This window comes from Elgaria multicarinata, chromosome 14, assembly GCF_023053635.1.
Source record: "Elgaria multicarinata webbii isolate HBS135686 ecotype San Diego chromosome 14, rElgMul1.1.pri, whole genome shotgun sequence".
In the NCBI taxonomy this organism is placed as follows: domain Eukaryota; kingdom Metazoa; phylum Chordata; class Lepidosauria; order Squamata; family Anguidae; genus Elgaria; species Elgaria multicarinata.
Genome location: NC_086184.1, coordinates 6,541,420 through 6,562,989, shown reverse-complemented (window position 1 = coordinate 6,562,989; position 21,570 = coordinate 6,541,420). Strand labels below are relative to the sequence as shown.

The following is a 21,570-nucleotide window of genomic DNA, read 5'->3' as shown; positions in this document are numbered from 1 at the left end:
TGTTTCTCCATTAGTGAGCGGCCATGGCAGAAGGCCTTGGCTAGCAGTTGAGTGTGTATCCTTTAATCTGCACATGTGATGTGCACTGAACTTGGAATCTCAGCCAAGAAGGCATTTTCTCCCCCTCAATCTCCAGGCCTCTGGTGGCCAAATGTTACCTTCGGTGAGGAGGATATGAATGAACTGGATGGGCAAATCCCATTTCCAGTGGACAGGTGTCGAATTAAAATGTTGGCAATGGTGCAACGTGCTCTGTGAGTTTGGCAGACAGATGGAATGAGGACAAATGGTCCATGCAGTGTTAATGGTGCTTTCAGCGTGTGAGTTGCTTGATCCAGGTAGTAAGTAGAACAGAAAAGGACATATTCTTACCGTGCACTGGTTGTATCAGTATATTGACTATGGACAAAGTAGTTGTGTAACCACAAAGGTCTTGGGTTCACAGCTTCTTGGTTGTATGTAGTATGGCTTGAGACCAGTTCTCTCAGTGTGCGTCAGAGTGGAAAGAAACCATGGTTGACTAGATTTGATGTTTGTATCCCTCCTGGCAAACCATTCACCCCACTGGGTATCCACTGCAGAAAACTCAATGTTGTGCTTTGGAAGAGGTCTCACTTTTGACTGATCTCTGTGGTGACAAAGCTTCACCGTTCTTAATCTAATAGTCCACTGTTCTCATTGTGTGTAAAGCAAGCTTTCTGCACACATACGCAGCTGCTAGGGGATGAGCAACCCTTGTGGTGAATTTTTCTCTGCCTATTTTTCATTTATGTCCTCATTGGATCTGGGGAACAGTGCAAAAATAAATAAATAAATAAATAAATAAATGCCAGTTTTTGCAATTTAGAGTAGGAACATCTCCAATTATCTAAGCTCTCATAATGTATGTATTATTGCATTTATATCCTGCTTTTTTTTCCTCCAAGGAACCCAAGGCGGCGTACATAATCCTCCTCCTCTCCACTTTATCCTCACAACAACAACCCTGTGAGGTGGGTTGGGCTGAGAGTCTGTGACTGGCCCAAAGTCACTCAGTGGGTTTCCATGGCCGAGTGGGGACTAGAACCCAGATCTCCCGAGTCCCAGTCCGACACTTTAGCCACTACACCACACTGGCTCCCAATCAACGAGATCTATATATTGCAAGGGAATATGGCTTCCAAAGGTTGCTCCCTTAAACATGAATGAGCCCTTCATTCTCTGCATTTGTACATCAACAACGTTCTCTCTCTTGCTATGACATTCAGCTCTGGTTGCCAATGACATTGCTCGCCATCTTTTACTTCTTGTTTTGGGTGATCTGATGCATTTACGAGTCTTTGATCCTCCCAGGTCATGCATAGCAGAGCCTTCTGCCTGTGTTTTACTGCACTTGCTTCAAACATAATGTCCCCACTTTCCCCAAAATAACATATTCCAATGTGAAACGCCTGAGTTTTTTAAAATCATTTTAGAGAAAGCAGCTTTATATTTTGCCTTTTGTCACTGGCTGCATCATAGCCCTATGCAGCAACTTAAATATTCCATTGCCCAAATAGCTTGGTGTGTTTTCCCCCCTCTCATCTCTCTGTTCAGCAATATTGAAAGGACAGGCTGTTTCATCCACATGTGATGGTGTGATCTTCGATGACCCAGCAAATTGCACCGGTGTGAAACTGACACAATAATTAAGAGACAATTGTTAATATTCAGTGGATGGAGAAAGGAGGAAAGGCCGCTGTTCGTTGCCTCTAAGCAATCTAAGAAACAAGACAGTTATAATAAAACTGGCTTGATATATACATGTACAATGGCAAGGGATTGTGTGCACCAGAGATCTCGATGATTTAATCAGAGCGGATGTTGTAGGTCCCAATGTTGATTGTTTGAAGTCTACACTCTCATTAAGCATTAAGGGGACCATTCCGATCCATGGTGTGACTAAATTCATCCTTTCATAGAATCATAGAATAGCAGAGTTGGAAGGGGCCTACAAGGCCATCGAGTCCAACCCCCTGCTCAATGCAGGAATCCACCCTAAAGCATCCCTGACAGATGGTTGCCCAGCTGCCTCTTGAAGCCCTCTAGTGTGGGAGAGCCCACCACCTCCCTAGGTAACTGATTCCATTGTCGTACTGCTCTATCAGTCAGGAAGTTTTTCCTGATGTCTAGCCAGAATCTGGCTTCCTGTCACTTGAACCCGTTATTCCATGTCCTGCACTCTGGGAGGATTGAGAAGAGATCCTGGCCCTCCTCTGTGTGACAACCTTTTAAGTGTTAAGTATCCATGCCCGATATGTGGAGCAGGAACTATAGATGTGTGAATCACTCTTGCATCTACATTCTCATGAGTATGAATCCCTGAAACACAAACCCAGCTCATCTTCAGAAAATAATATACAGCTTTTATTTTGTTAGTTCTTTGACTTGATAATCCAGACAGACTCACATTGCAGACAGAAATCTGTGGCTCAGAGAGAAAGAGAGAGGAATTTAGAGGTCATCTTGAAGGACAAGGTATGAGCTGAGGTCTTCTCAGTCATGCTTACTTAGGAGTCAGGGCCGTTAAACACAGTTCAGCTTACTTCTGAGTAAGGATGCATAGGGTTGGTCTGGCAGTCTCTTGATCACAATGCTACATTACATTAGCAGAACTAAAGTCTAACCCGAGTCCTGGAGTTCATTGGAAAGACACCTGTGTAGGCAATTCACACATGACAGGAAGACGGGGTAGGAATTCTCACATCAGGGTCATCCACAAATTACTGCCCCTTTCCCATCATAGGAACTGGTGCTGCTGGAATCATGGGTGTGCAAGCAAGATAAAATAGAGCTGTAGATCAGAGGAAAGACTAGCACTGGTACAGTGCCCAGAATCCACTTACTAAAATAATAGAAGGACTGACCATAAGAAAGCTAAATAACATAACCAGGAGCTGGGCAAAATAGCCATTTCAGCAGCCCAGACACTTGTCATCCTTACAGGTCCTCCTTCCTTTCACTTGCGAGACTGTTTGATCCTGCAAACACTTGCCAGGCTTGTCCCCTTGGGAACAAATGTTAGTGAAGAGAAGGCTTCTGGTGCCAGGGAAGCATTCCATTTTGCAATGTCTGTGTTCGTCACCATGAGTGGATGATTCTGGTGGGTCTTGTGCTATAGGGGGCAACACAGGCATGGAGTATACATTTGAGTCCCTGAAATTGTCCTGGTCCAAAGGTACAATGCCCTTCATAGTAGCAAGTCCTCCTGGATTCAACAGGGGGCTCCCATTCTTTTTGGGAGGAATCAAAGGTTCTACAAGCTGGCATCTCCTGAGAGTAACATAACATTGGAACTAGACAGTTATCAAATGCCTTAACTTTCTGGGCATTAGTTGTACGTATTTTCTATGGATGATAAAAGTAGTGCCTTAACATCAGGGGTGGCTAAGAGAATTTATTTATTTATTTATTTATTTATTACATTTTTATACCGCCCAATAGCCGAAGCTCTCTGGGCGGTTCACAAAAATTTAAACCATCATAAAACAACCAACAAGTTAAAAATACAAATACAAAATACAATATAAAAAGCACAACCAGGATAAAACCACGCAGCACAATTGATATAAGGTTAAAATACAGAGTTAAAACAGTATAATTTAAATTTGAGTTAAAATTAAGTGTTAAAATACTGAGTGAATAAAAAGGTCTTCAGCTGGCGACGAAAGGAGTACAGTGTAGGAGCCAGGCGGACCTCTCTGGGGAGCTCGTTCCACAACCGGGGTGCCACAGCGGAGAAAGCCCTCCTGCTAGTAGCCACCTGCCTCACTTCCTTTGGCAGGGGCTCACGGAGAAGGGCCCCTGTAGATGATCTTAAGGTCCGGGTAGGTACATATGGGAGGAGGCGTTCCTTCAAATAACCTGGTCCCAAACCGTTTAGGGCTTTAAATGTCAATACCAGCACTTTGAATCGGGCCCGGACCTGGACTGGCAGCCAATGAAGTTGTAAAAGGACTGGCGTAATGGGATCTCGCCGGCCAGTCCCTGTTAGTAAACGGGCTGCCCTGTTTTGTACCAGCTGAAGCTTCCGGACCGTTTTCAAAGGCAGCCCCACGTATAACGCATTGCAGTAATCCAAACGAGAGGTTATCAGAGCATGGATAACTGTAGCTAGGCTATCACTATCCAGATAAGGGCGCATTTGGTATATCAGCCTAAGCTGAAATAAGCATGTTATTGTGAACCGCCCAGAGAGCTCCGGCTATTGGGCAGTATAGAAATGTAATAAATAAAATAAAATAAATAAATAAATGTTCTATACCATCGGATATATCTAGTGGCAGGGGCAGCTGCAGATTTTATTTTTTTATTTTTTTATTTTATTTTAAAACACAAAATAAACATCTTACAAAAACAACAACAACACAACATATTACTGACATTTTGAATAAATGTTGAATACATATATAAGATAAATATTAACTATAACCTATCCTATCATTACATATATAATCATTCTAAACATATAAGTGCAGGGTCCTTGGATGATACACTTTCAATGCCCCCCACTCCTTCAGTGAGTCTACCATCTCACTGCCAATGCCACCGGCTGCTATTGCTCCTCTGCCTCCACCTCTTCATTGCTATCGCTTCCCTGCTTCACAGGCAGAGAACCAGTAATCATGTAGGCAGTGGCATCCGTTGCTCCCGCTTCTTACCACAACCATTGTCTGGGCCACAGCAAAAAGCAGGCTTCAATAGTGGAGAATGCAGGAGGCTCTTGCTGGGTTGCCAAGTTCTTGGCTGTGCCTACTCTCGACGCTAGTCCTGGTAAGCGCTCTTATCCAATCTATAGTCAGTTCAGCACAGAAGCGCCCCGAAACTGAATGCTTTCCAGAAAGACCCATTAATACTTTTTTTTATTGTCTGTTTGACTACACGGAGCATTTTTTAATGTCTCCATTACTCAAGAACAATGTAATTTAGCAGTTGTATCTGCATGTGCGGCCCACCCTGACTATGTAAATTAACAGAGCAAATATGTAAAGCAAGTCAAATGATGATTACTTTTGTAGTCTTCAATAAACCAAGTACTTTCCGTTCTTGGCTGAGGAGCGAAAGAAACAATAATATTTTTGCCTGAGTGTCCCCCCGACCCTCCCTTTCTCCTGAACCTTTTAATTTAAGTAGGAACATGCTGCATATCCCATTTCTACTGTTTCCGTCAGTAATTAAGTCTAGAGGTTATAGTTGCTTTTTACGTGGTTTCTAGTTAGCTGTAAATGCTTTTGTGTTCATTACACATGAAAACTTACAAGGAAAAGGAAGAGGCTGAAGTGAAGAGGCATTTACATCTTCTTTTTAAAAAATCTGCATGCAAGCTGGAGTGATAGAAAAAAAAGCAGTTTCATGCAGTCAGCAAACTTTTGAAATGTCTCCCACTGAGATAAAATAAATTCCAATGCTGGGTTTGGAATAGTTGTGGGAAGAACCTGACTATTAATTAGGGATCGTCGAATCTGTCAATCTTTCTTTCTTGCATTTTTTTTTAAATCCCAAGTTTGGTCTCTCCTAAGTATTAAGAACTTAGTAAGTTCGTAAATTCTTAGCAAATACACACACACACACACTGAAATGGGATTCTCGCCCATCTGCACCAGTGAAATCCAGTAGGTTCAGCTGTTCCAAGGATGGAGAGAATTATAATGTGCTATTATAATAGCTGGGCCAGGAGCTCTTCACAATCACTCCAGAGTGCAGGACATAGACTAATGGGCTCAAGTTACAGGACGGCAGATTCTTGATGGACATCAGGAAAAGCTTCCTGACTGTTAGAGCAGTACCACAATGGAAACCATTACTTAGGGAGATTGTGGGCTCTCCCAAACTAGAGGCCTTCAAGAGGCAGCTGGAAAACTATCTGCCAGGTATGCTTTAGGGTGGATTCCTGCATTGAGCAGGGAGTTGGACTCAATGGCCTTATAGGCCCCTTCCAACTCTACTATTCCATGTTTCTATGTTATTATGGGTGGTGGAGAAGGTTCAGATAACACTTAAAGTCTCCGATGCTTCATACATTACAACAGACAAACTTGGCATGACACTGTTCTGAGTATTCACAGAAAATGAACAACTCTGGTCAAACACTCAAGCCAAAATGAGTAGGATTGGGCCAAGCAGGCTGTTGCTCCCTTCCCCCTGTATCAAGGGTGTCAAACCTCTTTCAATCCATGGGCCAAATTCAGTTTTAGAGACACTGAATGGGAGCATATTTTGGAGTGGGAGCATATTCCATTGGTGGGCAGGGCCAAAGGCAACAGGAGTAGGTTCAACATATCAAAATCACCAACACATTTAGCTTGAAACTCATGCCAGCATGTAAGCCTTAGGCCATAGCTAGACCTAAGGTTTATCCAGGGATCATTCCGGGGTCATCCCTGTTCATGTAAATGACATACAGGGTATCCCGGGAGCAGGCAGGGATGACCCCAGGACTATCCCGGGATAAACCTTAGGTCTAGCTAAGGCCTTAGTCAGACATTTCAGTGTTTTAGAGGGGTTGGGGGAACATGCTTAATGATTGGCTGTTGGGGAACTGGGATGGCTGTTGGGTAATGTGGAGTGACCATCTGGTGAAGCACAGAGGGCTGGCCTGAGGCCCTAAGCTAGCTGGCCTTGTCCCACAAACCTGAGGTTCAAAACTCCTGCCCTATATAAAGGCTGGAGAGTTCTCAAGCCCTCAACAAAACTTTGTTTCCCCTGCTATGGATGGAGATTGTACCTACCAGTTGGAAAATATGGTTCTCCAGAGTCCAGGGGACATTTTGCCCTGCCCCCAGACTAGCATTGTCATCAGATACCTGCAAAAGTCTCAGCATGAACTCCAGGATACGTTTGCATTCCTAGCAACCCCATCCTACTTCACTTTCAATTTCAATGGGAATTTGGGGAGGGGGATTTGGGGCACCTTGCCCTTAACCGTTGATGCTAAAGGAGAAAGAAACCTGTTAAGATTTGACCTGGCCCATAATATCTTGGTTTTGTAACAGTTCTTTTCTACTTCTGCATAAGTTACTTCCCCGTCCTCCAGCCTCCCAAAATTATTCCTGAGTTCTCAGGAGATTTTCACATGACAAGGAAAAATGGGACACAGTTGTGTAGCAGCGGTAGAAACATTGCTGCATGCGCTCTTAATTTCTCTGTGCTGCTTTGCTCTTTCATAAATGGCCTCTTTGTCTTTTGATGTGTGTCAAAAAGTTTGGCAAAGTCCCCCTCCCCCTCCATGAATCTCCAAGGAAATAAGCAGGACTTCGTCTTAAGCTGTCTCAGTTCCCAGATACATTGGAAAAGGCTTCTTTGCTATCATATTATTCTGCAGTCATTCTCTTGTAGTGTGACCACAGCTGACACCTTTGGTATGTATCAGGTGCATCTTCCATGGAATCATAGATTTGGAAAGTTCCACAGAGTTCATCTAGTATAGTCCCCTGTTCAGTACAAGAATCCTGGAACTCCAGCATCATGGACAGATGACCATCCAGCATTTGTTGAAATACTTGTTAATAACTGAGTTATTTTATGAATGGTGTTGCTGTGTGTCTGTGTGTGTGTGTGTCTGTGTGTGTCTGTGTTAGGAATGGGAGAACAAGCAATGTTTGAATTCTCCAGGATTCTCCGAACATTATCTTAACCATTCCCATCTGTGATTGCTGCTTGCTGTGTGGGAATGGGTAACTTGCACAAATTAAGCAGAGAGATTTGTGCAAATTCCCACCATAGACCAAAGTGGGGCTGACTTAGACTACTGCGGAAATTTGCACAAATTTGGAAATTTGCACAAAACGAACTGGGAGTAGGGAGTAGCTGAAGACGACCACCTGTTTGACAATTTGTGAATATTTACAGTGGACCCACAGTTGTGCTCATGTTTGAAGCTTCAAACAGAACTTGCTTGCCTTGCGAGCAAAAATGAAATTCAAATGCATTCCTTGTCTTTGTATGTTTTAAACTCAGGCTATAGCTAGACCTATGGTTTATCCCTGGATCATCCAGGGGTCAAACCTGTTCATCTAGGTGACACACAGGGGATCCAGTGCTCAGGCAGGGGCGAACCCTGGATGATCCCAGGATAAACCTTAGGTCTAGCTGTGTCCTCAGCTTCTGGATGTGTTTTTACCAGGCCTCAATTAAACTAGGGGTGTGTGTGTGTTGCATACCAAGCATATGGTCATAAAACATTCATTGACATAGCTCAGTTTTAGTTGACGTCTCTCTTCTACCAAAGAATGGATGAAACCGTGTAAAGAGAAGCGAATAGCGAACAAATCTCACATTATTAAAAAGAACCAAATAAACTTTCAGTCTGTTTATTGCATCTTAGTTACAAACTAAGCTATTATGTATCGGAGACCATGTTCACTGAAATAAAAGTATATGTGCAGCCGCTTCATGGAAGTAGTACATTATGAGAAGGTCTTATGTGTCACGCCAGTATATTGGAGTTACGCCAATATATTGGAGTTACATTTAAATCTGACTTGCCTGATGGAGAGCTGCCAGCCAGCCCTAACTGGCTGAGATGATATCACTGAGCATCCAACAGTATGTCTATTGGTGAACCTTGGTAGCAAGGCTATTCTGTTGCTAGTCTGGCAAGATTCAGGTCACCATCTAGCAAAGAGCAACTTCTCTTAAGCACAGTATTGGGTGCTTGCAGTTTCAGTAACCACCTGGCTGGACAAATTTCTAGCAGCATCAACAACGCCCTTTGTTCATGCTGGAATGACAGAACATTGCCCAGTAGCCCCTGTTACATGTGGAAACATAATTGTATTGCATTAATCATGTTTTACTTTAACATACATGAGTTGTGGCTTTTAGGTGGTTTTTTATTTTATTTTAATATGACAATAAATCAAACGGTATGCATGAAAAATGAAGGCAATTAATGGAAAGCGTTAGGGCGGCGTGACTCCCATGCTAAGCTACGAAGCCCATTGCCACAGTGATTTAAATGTCAAAACAAAGGCAGTTGCGACCCGTACTTGAAAAGCTTTAATTTGGATGTTAATTAATGGCTGACCTCTTCTGTCGCTTATGTGATGGATTGCGTTTTCCGAGTTTGCAGGCCTTTGGATCCGGGGGGGGGGGGGGGAGGATGGGGAGGGGGACGTTGTCTGTCTATTGGCAGCGTCTTGTGTTTGCTGGATTTAAATGAAGAATTCCCTTTGCAATGCTGTGCATTTTTGCCCCGGTGCTCTTGGCTTAATTTACTTCCGCTGTGGGGGATTTATTAACTGATTCATCACGGGTGCTCAAAGGTGCCTCCACTGCATTCTTTGACAAAGTTGCACTTTCGGTGATCCCAATGGCGGAGTCCTCTGAAGAGCGTCCGTTACTAGAGCAACTCGTCACGGGAGATGCAGATTGTGTAAACAGGTTGCGAGAGGCTGACACAGCAAGCCATATTCCCTGATGGTTTCCCATTAGCGTATTAAAAAAGCAGCAGAAGATGAACTTTTTGTAATACAAAGGCAAAAGCTAGTTTGTCCCTTCTGTTGTGAATAATGTGATTTCTCTCAGACTCTCTTCCACTTTCCTAAAGGTCAGTGTTGCCATTTTTTAATGGAAATGGTCCCTCTTCAGATGGATCGAGGGGCAGAGCTATAATCCCAACTGTATCTCTTGGTCCTTCAAAACCAGAAAAGACATCTTCTGAAAAGACATCTTCCATGGTAGTTTTAGGAAAGCCACTCCCATTCTGATAGGCAGAAAGCCATCTCAGTGGCTGAAGCCACGTTAATGTCTGCCACTTGTGTTGAGTAGGATTGCTGTGTAGCAGCTCTGGCCAGATACAATATGGCAGAGCCTCACTCTTGTTTGTGCTGTCCCCAAGCAAATTAAGATTGTTGGTGAAAGCCCTTCACTCGGTAGCCCCACAACATAAGGTTTAGGGAGTGTTACCAGGGAAAGGCCTTCTTCGTAGTGGCAACCGATTTGCAGAATTATTTCCCCATGGAGCCAAATCATTCTTCCTGCTGATTCTGTGCTGCTCTTATTAGACTTTGTTGCTTCTAGATTTATTTATTTATTATTTATTTAGAATATTTAAATACCACTCCCCATTGAAAAATTTCGGAGCGGTGTACAAGATAAAATGAAAATAAAAACACAATAAAACAGTTAAAACAAAATTTAAAAGAAGCAAAAACAGATTCAAGGCTGCATATTAAGGAAAGGCTTCTTGGAATAAAGATGTTTTCAGGAGGCGCTGAATGGAGTACAAGGTCGGAGCCTGCCTGACCTCCAGAGGCAGGGAATTCCACAGGAGGGGAGCCACCATGCTGAAGGCTTTTCCCCTGGTGGATTCCAATCAGAGGATGGATCTAGGTGGAACCACCAAGAGCAGGCCCTCGGATGACCTCAGTGACCGGGCAGGTTGGTAAGGGAGAAGGCACTCTCTCAGGTATCCTGGTCCCAAGTTGTTTAGGGCTTTGTACACAAGTACAAGAACCTTAAACCTGGCCCAGTAGCAAATAGGCAGCCAGTGCAGTTCCCTCAGCAGAGGAGTTATATGCTGGAAAGGGGCAGCTCCAACCAACAGCCGAGCTGCAGCATTCTGCACTAGCTCCAGCTTCCGGAGCAGCTTCAAGGGCAGCTCCACATAGAGCGCGTTGCAGTAATCCAGTCTTGAGGTTACCAATGCCTGTACCACCGTGGCCATGTTATCCCTGTCCAGGAGAGGCCGTAGTTGGCGAACCAACTGAAGATGGTAAAAGGCACTCCGAGCCGTGGCGGCTACTTGAGCCTCCAACGACAGAAATGGGTCTAAGAGTACCCCCAAACTACAAACCTGTTCTTTCAGAGGCAGAGCAACCCCATCCAGAACAGGCAATGAGCCTGTCTCCCGAACTTGGGAACCACTCACCCACAGGGCTTCCATCTTATTGTTATTTTTTAACTCCATTTTGATTTTTACGTATGATGGAAGTTGTTCAGGGGCTGTGTTGTTGTACTTTGGGAGGGTGGGATAGAGATGCCTATAATCAATAAAACAACGTTGTGAACATTACGCTTGCTGATAATTCCAGCTATTAAAAACAGCCTGAAAGAACAGTGACTTATGACATGTCTGGAAGATGGTAACGCACTCAGGGTGGTTTCCAATTTAAAATACCACCCCAAAGGAAATCAATAAAAAAATTAAAATAAAAAAGCAGAAATGCCTGAGTCTATAGTGTACTCTTCAATAATGGATTGTTTGAGACTTCTGATCTGAGCTTATTTTGCCTTCCCAGCAGGGCACAGAGGTCTTTTCAGGTTTTAGCTCCCCCACGATGTGCATGCTCACACAGGTGTGCCATACTCTATGCAAGATTGGCAGGTGCAGCACTGAATTTGCTGTTTGTAGTATTTGTCATCCATACAGAATATGGATTTCCCAGAGGCAACTGGTTCACCACTGTAGGGAAAAGAACATTGAACTGGATGGATGCTTGCTCTGCTCTCACAGGGATCTTGTGGTCTTAAAACTTGCCCTGGCAGCATACAGTATTTTTTAAAAAAGAAAAGAAGCGTGATTTGAATCCAGGTCTCCTAGAGCAGCAGTGCACATGCAGCATGCAGTAGCTTGCAAATTGTGCTGTGCGCTTCCAGAACTGTTTCCAATTGCGGGATGCCAGAGGAGCTTTTTGTACGGAGAGTTCGTTGCACACGGGGGAATGTTTTGCTCGCAAACATCTACCCAAGCAGGCCTGCCTCAGCATCTCACAGCCCGTGAAGCTAGCTTTTCCACATGATCAAAGCTTGTGAACAGCACAGTTGAGAACTGCCAGGTGGTCAAACAGTTGCTTTTCCCAACCATACGTGTCAGCTTTTTAATAGGGCCTAAGGGGAGAAAAATGAATTCTAAAACAGGCTTTGATCTTTATGCATATACTTTTAATTTTAACTTTTTAAAAAGACATTTTGGATCAGAGGAAGGCGATTAGGCTGAACGGTGTGGGAGGAAATTAATTGGTGGCTGAACGACAGTGCCAGTGGGGCTGCATCCAGATGTGAGCCAGGCATGGCTGCTAATGTTTGGGTTTCGTTATTTGTAATGCTTCCGTTGCTGCAATCCAACCACAACCCCCACAAACCCTCACAAGGAGTTTTCGCATGCAAAAGATGTTTGGGCTTGTGTTTCTCAAACAGACACTCCCCCCAAGCACACACACACACACACACCTGGAACACGGATGGAACACAACATCTGGAAACTGGGGAAAGTTTCAAAACCACTTCCTGTAAGGCATGGGACCAGGATTGTGGATTAATTCCTCGTCCTTCTATTTAGTGTATTGCAGATTCCCAGTTCTTGCGCCATGTCCGTGTATGCTCTGCCTGTCTCCATTTACAGTCCTTACGTCCTCCGTTTATAGTCCCTGACTCACTTCAATCTTGTCCCTGACACATTTTCCCCTTTGGTGGGAGAACTTTGGGGAAGTTCTGTTAGTGTGAGTTAGGAAAATAGGAAGCTGCCTTATAACAAGTCTGTCCAGGGCCGGTGCTACCATAGAGGCCACTCAGGTGGCCGCCTAGAATGCTAAGCTAAGAGGGGCGCTGGGCACAGTGCAGCACTCATGCGCGTTGGCTGTGAGCTGGCCCGAGGATTCAGCTGGGCCTGGGTGGGCAAGATGGCACCCTGTGCCCACCCAGCCAAAGCGAAGCCAGGGACGCTGGGGTGGGGGTGGGGCGGCTCCACGTATGGACTTCTGGAACGGCCCGGAAGAGAGAGAGAGAGAGAGAATGTATGGGTGAATGGGATGCATGGGGTCTTTGAGTGAATGCATGTGTTTGTTTGGAGTGAGTGATGCTGAATGTGTGTGTGTGTGTGCGTGTGAGTTGGGGGGATGATTCGGAGGTGATATTCCTATTAAATAATGCATTTTAGACCCATAGACGTTCCTTTCCAATTTGTTTGCTATAATTGGCATGACGTATTTCTTGCACTTTAAAATAAATTCAGCAGTTTCAAGTTTTGTGCTTCTTATTTTTTCCAGGAAACATATGTTCTTAAAAATCAAAGATGGCATTTTTGGGTGTGTGTATGTGTTTGACAGTAGCTCACCTTGCCTAGGGCGCAAAATAGTCTGGCACCAGCCCTGAGTCTGTCCCTTGACCCATCTAGCTTGGTACTGTCTACACTGACTGGCAGCAGTGCTCCAGATTTTCAGACCATCTTCATTCCCAGAGGCAACTGGTTGGCTGTAGGGATTAGGTGAGGAGTCCAGGGTACTCCCCCGCGCACTTGGCCTCCAAAACACCACTCACTGAGCTGCCCCACTTAATGGACCCCCACTGGCCAAGGATGGTATGGTCCATGATCACCCTGCAGCTGCCTACCCCATTGCTAAACCACCATTATGCATAGATTTGATGTAAATTTAATGTTGTCTACATGGTGACAGTAAAGGGTCCATCTGTACAACATTATGGGCATAAATGCTCCATTTCTACCTGCAGTGTTGTATAGATAGCCCCTTTATGGCCCCGTTATGCTATATTTTATTTAGGTAAAAGCCTGAAATTCCATTTTCAGGAGAAATGGTGGCTCACTGAGGGGTGGCTGGTTGCTCCTTGCCGGGTGTTTGCAGACCTCACAGCGACTTGCACCATGGGGCAAACAGGGGCAGCTGGCTGGCGGGGAATCGGCAAAGGGGCATGAGGTGGGGATGGATGAGTCTACCCGTGCCTGGCCGTGGATTGAACCTAGATCTTTCTGCATTCAAAGCAAGTGCTCTGCAACTGAGCTCCTACTGGAGGTGGAATTCTTCCTCTCCACCTCCAGGATACCTAGAAAATTTATCTCCAGTGTCGATGCATGTGGAATAACAGTAAGAGGGGTTGCTACTGGTGCATCACCAAAAAAGAGGGGAAAGGAGTGATTTGCATCACATTTGCTGATTTCCATGTCTCATTTTAATATATATATTAAATAGAAATACAATACATCAAACAATGCCTGCTGTGCAGGTGCTAAGAGTGGATGGGGAACTTCCAAGTCCCTGCTTCTCTCCCTTCTTCTGGTCCTTTAACTTTAAGCTGGACTTGGACCGGGCAGCCCATTAAATAGAGGACACCTCTTTCTTGGTAGATCTCTGGAAGATCTGCAGACTTGCAGTAGGTCATCAAGGGCTTCTGGATGTGAATGGTGAGAACAAAAATGGAAGAAATGTTCAGCACTCTGCTATCACGGACCTCTTTTGCCAAGCTCAGTGAGTGCTCACAGGACTAGTGGCTGAAAAGGAATGGGGTATAAGAAGTTGGAGCATGAATTGGACCCAAATGCAGGAGTGCCACATATAAATAATATGGAATGTTTTCATTTCCTCATCAGGGGGAAATCAAAATACAAAGCAAATGTGTCAGCAGCATCTGTTGCCGTATTTTTTTTTTACAAAACAAAACAAAACACAACACACCCTCTCTGGTGTAACCTGAGCATAAATAAAGGTGATGTGACGGGGACAACATGCTCCATTAACCTCTTGGTTATGAATTTAGTTGATTGAACTGTAGCAAATAGCTCGATTTGAGATTGGATCCTTTCCTGGAGTTGTGCCAGGGACCAACCTAGTTTACAAATCACACTTTCTTGAAATATGTCAGGGCCTTGGTTGGTTGAAGCCGGCCAGCTGTTCCTCTGATAGTCTAAATGAATGGCCAACTGCTCACAATTAGTAGGTATGTCGGTTGCTCAGTGCAGTGAGAAAACCTCATATTAATTATGTTTTCAGAAGATATTCATTGAGGGGGGGAAGCACTTTCTTTCCTTTGTAACATGCTGTTGTCACATCCAAACAGAATACAGAACTAAATTATGGAATGTTCTAAATAGGAATGGACAGATTATTATTATTTATTTATTTATTTATTATTGCACTTATATCCTGCCTTTTTTCCTCCAAGGAACCCAAGGCAGTGTCTCCTCCTCCTCTCCATTTTATCCTCAGAACAATAACCCTGTGAGGTGGGTTGGGCTGAGAGTCTGTGACTTGCCCAAAGTCACCCAGTGGGTTTTCACGGCTGAGTGGGGACTAGAACTTGGATCTCCCAACTCCCAGTCCAACACTTTAGCCAATACACCAAACTGGCTAGTCTATTTCTAATCTATGTCAATTCCACAGTCATAAATCTGTTCCATCAATTTTTGGCATTAATCTTCATTAAAAATATCTGCTCAAAAACAATTTATTTAAAAACACATTAGAATCATAGAATAGTAGAGTTGGAAGGGACCTATAAGGCCATCGAGTCCAACCCCCTGCTCAGTGCAGGAATCCACCCTAAAGCATCCCTGACAGATGGTTGTCCAACTGCCTCTTGAAGGCCTCTAGTGTGGGAGAGCCCGCAACCTCCCTAGGTAACTCCCAGAAATTATGTGTGTCTTAGTGCATTTTGTCTCAAAACACACATTAAAATATTATTTTAAAATGCAAACTTTAATGTGTTTTTGATACATTTTTTTTGAGCAGAGGACTGCATCACAAAATTCAGGAAAGTGCAAAATGATGATCTACACATAATTCTGCATTTTCAAATCAATACGAGAACTGAAACTCAGTTATCCTTTGAATTTCACTCTTCTCTTAAATATGCAATGGTATTCTACTTTTTTTTTTAAAAAAGAAAGTATTATTTTTCCTCTTTTTTACAAAAATGCACACAGACATGTGTACACATTCCCATGCAAACTTTTTTTTAAAAAAATAACTTGGAACAGTTCCGGATGAACCAAATTTAAGACTAGGAAAATTCTCAAAGTTCAGGATGAAGCGAAGTTAAGGTTGGAATAAAGAGAAAGTGAAATTGACCCCATTCAGAAGACAGCTTAAACCACAGCTTTAACCATGGTGGTTAAGCCAGAAAGTCGGGCTGTGTTCAGAAGACACCTTAAACCATGGTTTTAACCATGGTGGTTAAACCAGAAAGCCTTATTCACAATTGTTAAAGCCATGGTTTAAACTAGAGGTGTGCACGGATCCCCCAATCCACTTCGTGGCCCGATCCTCTTCGTGCTGCTCCGCCTGTCTCCTGCTCCGCTCTGCAGAGCGAGATCCGGCTTCGCCGCCATCACTATATGGACGGCGGCGGCGGCACAAGAGAAACCACCCACCCACCCCGCCTCCTTACCTTCCTCTGTCGCGGGCTTCAATTGAGGCCCCGGTTGAAGCCGGAAGAGGTCTCGGCTTTCACTTCTGGCTTCAACCGGGGCCTCAATTGAAGCCAGTGACGGAGGAAGGGAAGCGTCCCTCCTCCCTGCTCCCTTACCTGGTGCCGGCGCTGGCGCCGCTGCATGGATGGCGGCACCGGCAGTGCCGGGTAGGCCAGGCCCCCGCCCCGGCCCCTTACCTTCCTCCGTTGTGGGCTTCAATTGAGGCCCTGGTTGAAGCCGGAAGAGGCCTCGGCCTTTACTTCCGGCTTCAACCGGGGCCTCAATTGAAGCCCGCGATGGAGGAAGATAAGTGTCCCTCCTCCCTGCTCCCTTACCTGGTGCTTCTGCCGCCGCCGCCGCATGAATGGCGGCGCCGGCAGCATCAGATTAGTCCCCCTCCCCCCACTTACCTTCAGGCGAAGCTTCGGATTGAGGCGATCCTCTTCGCCTCGATCCGCAGCCCCCCTGACTCCCTTCGCCTCCGCCTTTTCTGGAGGTGAATTAGGCCACCTCGCTCCTGCTTCTCTGAACCGAAGAGAAGCACATCCCTAGTTTAAACTATCTTCTGAACACAGCTTGGCTTTCTGGCTTAACCACCATGGTTAAAGCTCTGGTTTAAGGTGTCTTTTGAATGAGTCCATTGACTGATCTGTCCATCCCTACCACAACTGCTGCCTGGAAAAATGAGGTGCAGTACCTGTTGAACATCCATCCATACAGGGTTCCTTATGCGTATAAGCAGTCTTTGTGGGAATTTGTGGGTAGAATCCAACTAAAGTTGTACTTAAGAGTCCCATTCATTTCAATGGGTCTGCTCTAAGTAGGACATTGGTTGAGACCTACTTCATGATTTAGAACTTTCAGGGGTTTGGTAGAACTCTCCAGGATGCTGAACCCTTCTAAGTGTAAATTAAGCACTGGAAGCAAACTAGATGTTCAGATGGAGCAGACCGTTGATCTCTACTGTGGCAAACGAGTAAATTTGGCACCATCCTGCTTTAAAAGCTAGTTAGGTCCTCTTGTGTGTCACATCTGTATTTGGGTAGTATCTCCTGCATTTCTTAGTACTGCACAGCTGACCTTCTGAGCAATCTAAATGTGTGATTGCAGCCAAGTGATATGAGTATGCTCTAAACTGGTGATTTCACAGCTTGGCGTAACACCCGTTGCTGCTATAGCCATTGTTGCAATAGTCTTAACATAACATGCACACACACACAATCATACACAAGGTCCTCCATTCATGGGATTGCTATATTTTTTTCTTACTGGTCCATAATAGTCACTTTTATATTGCTAGCAATGGTATTTCATAATGACATTTCACTGGAGAAAACTTCCAGCATTTTTTTCTCTCCCATCTATAAATGAACCAGTGCAAAGCAGACATTTTTTCCATTAAATTTTCAAAAAGGGAGCATAGTGGTTTAGCAGGAATTAATAGGGTTTTGCGAAGCTAAATCTCCCTGTAAATACAGGAGCTTCATTCCGGCTCATCTAAAGTTAACAATGTTTTAAAGAATATTAGTGCTGTCTGAAAGAATGCCAATCATTTAATTCATTCATTCTGTTCTGTGATACCTGTCTCTGCCCTAAGTCTAAGCAAAAGGTGACAGCAGGAGATGTGTGAATGGATCCCCTATTTCCTTTCCATATTTTTCAATGAATAGCAAGTTTGTTGGTGGAGGGATGGGGCAGAATCCCGTAGGAGACATGGCACTAGGGGTTGAGTTGTCGAACCCTTTCTCTTGGACAGTTTTACAGATTATATCTTAGAAGAAGGGATGGGTAAAATCCCCATGCTCTGGATTCCCACCAGTTCTCTGACCATGGTGGGCACACGGGGGAAGCTTCCAGGCAGTCCGCAGGCACCCAGCAGGAGTTTCTGGTGTCCCACTTTTCCGTGAGCTGCTATTTTGAGCAAAATCAGGGGCAAGCTCAGGTGTGTGCCAAATTGGGCAAGCTCAGGGATCTGCAAGCTGGTGTCGGTGGGGCTGAGATGGTAAAAACTAATGAACCACCACCACCTTAACTTGGATTCCTCTAACATCCATACTTAGATGAAATGTCTTGAAAATCAGAGCAGTTCCAACAATTGCACCAATTACCCAGAGGGGGTGGTGAGGTGAACAGCCATTTATTGTGGTTGCTCTACTTCTGTATTCCCTGTATCTAGATGAGTTTAAATTAGATGGCTACAATACAATTGCCTTTCTTGCAAGCTGCCGAAGTGGGACACACCGAGTTTGTGAGCTATATTTCCATGGGTTTATCATTGGCATGATAAATGCTTAAAGGTCCACCTCCATATAGGAAAGAACAATTGAACAGGTCCTTCCCAGATCTTCACCATCCACACCAGGTAGTGAAGACCTGTCTGATTGCCTGTGCCCATTTGGTAGTGGGTTTTTATACAAATACCATGGTGAAACCACACTTGGAACAGACTTGTCCAGTTCTGGTCACCACACCTAAACATGGTAGAGTTGGAAAAGGAGAGCAGCCAAAAAAATTAAGGGGCTAGAGGAAAAGTTACAACGTCTGGGGCTATTTAGCTTCGAACAAAATGTGAGTATGGATAGACATGGTAGAGGGGCACAGAATTATGTCTGGTGTGGAGGAAGTGGATAGTAAGATATTTCTTTCCTTGTCTCATAATACTAGAATCAGATAGGGTCATCCCGTGCAGCTGAATGATGGGAGATTCAGGACAGATTAAAGGAAAGATGTCATACAGTGCATAGTTAAACTATGGAATTTGCTACCACAAGATATAGTGATGACCACTAAATTAGATGGTTTTAAAAGTGGATTAGATAATTGCTTGTGAGATTCCCAGGGGTATCTGCTTCACTAGTGTGGAAACAGGATGCTGGACTGATAGGCCTTCAGTCTGAACCAACAGAAATCTCCTTATGTTTCTAAAGGGCAACACGGCATTCCAGGGACTCTGGGGATGAGGCTCTTATGAGGTGTTATAACACAAGAGACCAATCAACTTGAGTTACTACTGTTTTTGTGTGAAAGTAAATTAAAGTTGTAAACAAATGGCTATTCCCAGGGAAATAATTTTTTTAGATTTTTATACCTGCCATAAAAAACTTGACTTGAATGAGACATTTCCTGAATGGCAAGATGGTGATAAAAGGTCCCAGAAGGTGAATGTTTATTGCCCAATTCAAAGATAAAGGTTGGAATCCAATCCAGAGAACTTGGATTTTGGTCCAAACAGTGTGCATTTTGAACTCTCTCCCTTCATAATAGGTATGATCCAGTAGCTGTCAATTCCTGATTTCTTTATTCACTACATTTATCAAATCAAAGATTTATTGCTGTCGTATGCAAGTGTAAAGACAACTCAAAGCAACATTTAAAATTTTGACATTGTAATCGTTAGGAAAATTGCTTGCACATAATGTGTACATTAGGCAAAAATGCGTACAAAAATGCTTTTATTGTGAGAAATATACATAATGAAAATATTGAAGTTAAAGATGAACTGCAGGTACAGGTTGGAGAGAAACCAACAATAATGGATTTGTCCGTCCCTAGTGTTGAACTGTTGGTCACAGACTAGGGATAGAAGAACCAGGGGGGTTCCAAGTCACTGAAGATCTCAGAAGTTCCCTTTGAAGCTAGGTTTCCATTTAGTATGAATGGGAAAGTGCACATTTAAGTGCACATTTTTCAAAAGAGCACACACACCCCTCCGACTAAAGCATGTGGTGTATTCCAAATGGCACATTCAAAAACACATTTCAGAGTGAACAACGTTGTCAGATAATGACCTGGAATAAGGCAACTTCCTTTGTTCCTGTAAAAATAGGTCTGCTGTATGGATGCATGAGAGTTTCTTTTGAGTTTGCAACTCATCTGACTGTGCCCCATTCACACATTTCCAAACTTGCAATCACAGTTTGGAAATGTGTGAATGGGGCACAGTCAGATGAGTTGCAAACTCAAAAGACACTCTCATGCATCCATACAGCAGACCTATTTTTACAGGAACAAAGGAAGTTGCCTTATTCCAGGTCATTATCTGACAATGTTGTTCACTCTGAGTGGTAGTGGTAGGGATGTATGAATATTTTCATCATCATCATCAATTTATTTATTTGTATACAACATTTCCACAAAACTGTGACCAAAGTAGCACACAACATAACTAATCAACAACAGTCAATATAATTTACAAGTTATCAAACAGCAGTGAATATGACAATATTCAAATAAATGCAATAGAAACAAATACAAATAACCACAAAGTTGGCAGACAAGTACATAATAAAAATACTAAAGCATATAATACTTTGTTTCAGTTTGTTAAACATTAGAACTCACCCTGTTTGCAACCCTGAACGTGAGTATGAGTGCATTTTTTGGGCAAAGGTTGCATATTCCAGAGTGTGTGCACATGTTAGAAAAATGGGTTCATTAGAAAAATGCACCTTTTAAAAAAAGTACAGTGTGAATTTTCATGCTTTTGAGAGAAATCCTATGGTTGCCAGGAAAGCGTTCAAGGGACCATAGGATGGCTTAAATTAAAAAAAAAACAGCGCATCCCATTCTTGACATCCCTCACCCCCTTGCAGCCAGTATGGAGAGAACATTAGAGAAGATCAAGGCATTAAACCAACAAGCTGTGGTTTAAATAGGGGGGAAAGGATGGGGAGACAGGGTAGCAAGGTGTTGGAGAAGAATATTGAATTTAAGGCTGCAGAAGATAATAACAGTTTGTTTCAGCAAGTTATTTTTCAATCAACTCCCACTGGAACTGGTAAGAGAGAGCGGGGATACATAAAAACTTCCATGCATCCTGGAAATCCCAAGAGACTAAACATGACAAACAATCTAGTTTCTGAGTTCTGTTACATGGAAAGCATTTTGTATAATGACAGGCATTTACATAAACTCTGTATATACACTTCCTGTTAATGTTAGCAACAACGGTAAACGATTGGAAAACTCTGTGGTGTTTCAGTATACTAATGGCCACCTTTGAGGAGCAACAACAATAATATGTTAGTGCTCAGGATGGGAATCACTGCCTAGCTTAAACGACACGGTGTCACGACTACTGGTTGTAGGCTAGCATTGTGAACCAGTCCTAAATGTGTCCTTGTAGGACTATGAGTGATCAATGTTAGGCTGGCAGATATTGACACCACCAGCTGTGACATGGACTTTAGATGGAGACAGGTGTGTCTGAAGATGACCTACACAGCATCCTAAAAGCCTACCCATATGCCTACCTATGTCGACACAATCCTACACTGAGTAACCTGGAATCTGAGAACATCTAAGAGTCTTTCTAGATCAGACCAAATCTTCATTTCACAAGTATCCTGTTTCCACATACTTGCCAGCCAGATGTATTCAGGAAGCCTACGGGCAGGACGTGAAGGCAGTAA

At 43.7% G+C, this 21,570-nt stretch overlaps 1 protein-coding gene across 1 annotated transcript in view; it reads left to right on the top strand.

The window, feature by feature from the left end:
- CDH13 (cadherin 13) overlaps positions 1-21,570 on the top strand; it is a 694,106-nt gene that overhangs the window by 147,463 nt on the left and 525,073 nt on the right. The window lies entirely within an intron of this gene.